Source organism: Humulus lupulus, chromosome X (genome assembly GCF_963169125.1).
Source record: "Humulus lupulus chromosome X, drHumLupu1.1, whole genome shotgun sequence".
Taxonomy (NCBI): Eukaryota; Viridiplantae; Streptophyta; class Magnoliopsida; order Rosales; family Cannabaceae; genus Humulus; species Humulus lupulus.
The window spans coordinates 213,228,626-213,233,899 of NC_084802.1; positions in this window are offsets into that span (position 1 = coordinate 213,228,626).

Consider the following 5,274-nt stretch of genomic DNA (forward strand, 5'->3'; position numbering starts at 1 on the left):
TTCATGAACATAATCGTTCATTCTATATATTTTTTTCTCCCTTTTCCATAACACACATTGTTATTATTGGTTGAAAGATTTTATTGGACAAGTATTTATATGCATATTATTTTGACTCTGATTTTGTTATTTACAGAAATTATTACTCAAAATTTTTTATATGATTATATACTCTGTAGTTATAGTAGGCATCTTACTAAATTTTTGAAAATTTCAAATAATTTACAGTGCTGAAAAATAGAATTCAAAATAGTAAGTTGCACGCAGATAAAAAAATAAGTACGAGTGCTACTAATAGTTTGAACTTTTTTGGCATCGTAAATGTTGGGGTTTTATGCCCTAATTAAAACCCAAATTCTTTGTAATCTCATTTTATTATCAATAAAATAATAGAAATCATTTTTTGACTTGGTTAATCACTTTGCTTACATGTTTTATTTTCATGATTATTTGTTTAATATAAACTTCTATTAAATCCCGAGCATATAGCTAATCTTATTTATAGTGACGTAATCACAGTGGAATATAAATATGATTATATGTTCAAAATAAGTTAGTCCTAAGATTAGTCAGTGTCCAAGATTTACACTGACTTACCAATTTACGATATGATCTACTTACATATCATAGTGTTATGTTCTTTCCAGAACATTAGTAAAGTAGATAAGATCAGATGTATTTGTTACATCGGACTGGACCAATATTGACAGTTGATAAGATAAGTAAACATACCGTTATTATCTATTCTAGTCATATCATATAGTTGACCATATGTCTATTCAATCTCAATTCTGAGTGGTTAGTATTCTAACTGATTGTATTATTTGAGTTATTTGACTTGTTCGTCACCAGCTTACCCTACGGACTAGCCCATACTTACATCTTGGGAACTCGGTAGTATAATTGAGCAGGAGTGTTAATCATAGATATGAACATCTATAGTTTCTGATGAAGAAGTAAAACGATGGTTTCCTTTTAGTTTGGTTCAAAGTGTTAAATGATAGATATCTCATTTCAGTAATTAAATTAGTTTACTGAAATATCATTTACAAGGAACTAAGTGTTTTAAGGATAAAATACAATGAGGGGTAAAACGGTATTTTAGTCCTATCTCATTGTAGACCGTCTATAGAGGATTGAGTGACAATTATGGTTGTAACAATGGATAATTAATAGCGTATCTATATTTGTTATAGAGCGTTCTATGAATTCAAGAGTGCAATTCCAAGTCTATAGTGGAGTCACGAGGAATTAATATTTATTTGTTAGATTTATGATAACTTATTGGAGCTTGATTTCATAGGCCCATGGTCCCCATTGTACCTTGGATAAAATCATCTAGATAGTCTTAATTAATTGATTTAATTATCAATTAGAATTATCAAAGTTGACCAGGTCAATTTTGGATAGTTTCACAGAGTTGTGTAATTTTGAGAAGAAAAGAGAATTTATAGCAGATTTATTAATTAAGATAAATTGGTATCTAAATTAATAAATAAATTTAAATCAAGGTTCAAATTATAAATAATTAATTTGATAAAGGATTTAAATAATTAATTAAACCAATAGAAAATAATATAGGCCTTGATTTTAAGTCCAATGGACTTATAATAAAATGGGAAATTTCACGGGCCTATAACCCATGATAATTTCGACCTAGGGCTTCAAAATGGCTATTATTTTATTGAATTTTTAATTAAATTAAATGACCTAATTGAGTCTATAAAAGGGGTGCTTAGAAAGAAGTCAAAACATAAGTTTGATAAGTCACAAGTCAGATTTTCTGATAGTTTTAGATTCTCTCTAAACACAAGTCATTTTCTAAGCCTCTTTGTTATTTTATCTTCTTCTCTCACCTAAGGATACATTGGAAGATTGTGAAGAAAATATTCTCTCACCTAAGGATACATTGGAAGATTGTGAAGAAAATAAAAGATTGGTTCAGTTTCTTGATTATACTCTGCGACAGAGATGATACAAGAGTTAGAGAAACTGAAAGAATGACTCTTTAATTCCGCTGCGTATACTGTAAGTATTCTATTATTTGTTTCTCTTTGAATTCAATTTTAGAAACATGTTTTAGGCTATTTCGTATTAATTTGTTTAATATCAGATATACATGAAAATAAATAAATATCCTGTATAAGTTAATCCAACAGTAAATTATTCAGAATTTTTCGAAAACTGGTAGGATGTCGCTATAACTACAACGTATACCATCATATAAAAAATTAGGTTATAATTTCTCTACGTGACGAAAACAAAGACGTCCCTACTAATAGTAGCAAAAGTAGTGTGCTTAAAGCATCTCAAATGGAGTGCTATTAAAGTAGTGTGTATCTATTTTTTAGCCCATCAGCCCATCTTTATAAAATGAAACTCAAACAAAAATCTCCTTTTCTTTTTTTATATGCATAATAATTGTTTGACTTTCATACATATACTCAATTATTAATACTTCGTTGTTAAAAAAAAAAACTTTTAACAGTCCCACATCTTAAATATATGCTATACTCGACTTAAATTAAACAATACAACCATGAAAAATGAAATTTTAAAAATACATTTTTATAGAGTAAAATTACCCTAGTAACAAATCAACATCACTAGTAAATGTACTCATAGAGCGAGAACTATCTCACCCGATTAAAGGAAGAAAGTTGCAATATCAAGATCGCACTTACTTTTTTTTTTTTTTTTTTTTTGAGATGAAGATCGCACTTACTTAAAAAGGTTGCAAGCACACAATAAATAACATTCTAAAATGATCAAGTTTCGTCCTTTTATAGCATTGAGAAGGTAAATGATGGAGATTCACAATTTATGTGGGACTACAAAATATCTCAAAATTTACCTTATTATTTATCTTAGTCAAATTTGATGTACTCATGTAGGATAATACAAATTTACAAAATCGTTTCAGTAATTCAAGGGGACCTAACTCAAAATTGTGCCACAAATTAACTAAGAGCACTCTCTGAGTATCTACTTTACTCTATCATTTAAAATACATTACTAAAACTTTACTTTTTTTTTATTTTACATCAAAATTTTACAATACACCATATATCAATGTTTCTATATATTTCTTTATATTATCCTTAAATGCTTTTATGAATTAAAATAATAAAAATGACTAAAAAACTAATAGATTTGGAGAGTGAAAGAAAGAAAAATAAATAAGAAAAATGTTTAAAGGAGCTCTAAAAATTCTATAAGTGTAGAGAAGGAAACAAAAAAATATAGAGGAGCTCCAAAATAAAGAATAATTATAGAAGATGCTTTTAAAGTAGTATAGTAGCTCCTCTCTAAGAATTATTAGTCTTGTACAAAAATTTCTATTTTTATTACAAAAATAATATTATAATCTTATAAATTATTGTTTGTTTTCATCAAAATTTTATAAAAGACAAAGTTTTCTACGACTATGACTCAAAAAAAATTAGAGAGTGTTTGTCTCGTTAACTAAAAATTTGTTTTTTGTTTTTAAAACTTAAAATTTATTTTCTAAAAACGTTTTAAGAACAAAGTTACAAAAAATAGAAAATTTTGAGAACAAAAAAAATTAGAGGATGTTTGACACCTTAACTAAAAAATTATTTTTTGTTTTTAAAAGCTAAAAACTATTTTTTGAAAACAGGTTGGGTGTTTGGCGTTGTTTTCAAAAAACAATTTTTAAAAACAAAGTTACAAAAAACAGAAAATTTTGAGAACAACAAAAAGTTGTTTTCTGTTATTCTAAAAAAAATTGTCTATCTTTTTTTTTTTTTCTCACACCATTTATTTATTTATTATTATCTAACATCATTTATTGTCACATAATTTTCTCTCTCTTCAGTTTCTCTCACATCACTTTCTCTCTCATCACTTAATATACCATCATTTTCTCTCTCATCATTTTTTCTCTCTCGTCATTTCCTCTCTCATTACTTTCTCTCTACTCACTTCTCTCTTCTCTCTCTTTACTTTCTTTCTCATCACATTCTCTCTCATTTTTTCTTAGATCAATTTTTCTCTTCTCAATTTCTATTTCTTCAAATTTTCTCTCCTTACTTTCTCACTTCTTATTTTTCGTATTTTTTTTTCAAATTATTTTATCACATTATTTATTACAAACTTTTAAAATATTTTTCTCTTTGTAAATATATATGTTAATATTTTATTTAAGATTTAAAAAAAAAAAAACTAAAAAATTGTTTTTAGAAAACATTAACCAAACACCTCTTGTTTTTTTAAAACTACAAAAACAATTTTCTGTTTTCATTTCTGAGAACACAACTTTGAAAACAAAAAACAGAAAACAATGCCAAACAGGCTATGTTTTTCTTTATTTTTTTGTCAATTTTTTCTCACATAATATTTTTAATTATTATTATCTCATATCATTTTCTCTCACATCAATATATCTTCTCATTTTTTCTAAACTCATTTTCTCTAACATCACTTTTTTATCTCCTTATTTTATCTCTACTCACTTATTATCTTATTATTTTCTTTCTCATCACTTCTTATATCTTAATTTTCTCTCTTCTCATGTTTTCTATCTCGCCATTTTCTATCTCATTTTTTTTTGCATCAATTTATCTCTTAACAATTTTTCTTTCTCAAAATTTATCTTCTTACTTTCTCAAGTCTTATTTTTCATTACTTTCTCTTTCATATTACTTTATTATAAATTTTTAAAAGATTTTTCTCTTTGTAAATATATTTATTAATTTAAGATTTTTTTAAAAAATAAAACTAAAAAAATTATATTTTGAAAAATATTAACTAAACACTTGTTATTTTTTGAAAACTACAAAAACTATTTTCTATTCTCATTTTTTAAAACACAATTTTGAAAACAAAAAAAAGAAAACAATAACTATAAGACCCTTTAGTTTTCAATTCTCATTGTTCTCTTATACTACGTTCTCTATCCTCTCATTCTTTTAGATATGTATATTTTTGTTCAAATATGTTTCCTCTCAAAAGAAAAATCTTATAAAAATATTTGTCAAACACCTCCTTTTTTTTCTTTTTAACAATTGATATCAATAAAAAAACATTTTGGTGTACAAAATTGGATATAATAATTATTTTAGATTCAATATTAATAAATATTATATTTTATGTAAATAAATTAAATTGTTTAATTAACTGAATTTAATTTTAAAAAAATAAATTTAAATACACTAATAATAGAACTATAGTAATTAAGTATTGTCCACTGTTTGTTTAGTGTGCGTACATTATTTTATACACACTATTACAAAAATATGCTTTTAGAACATT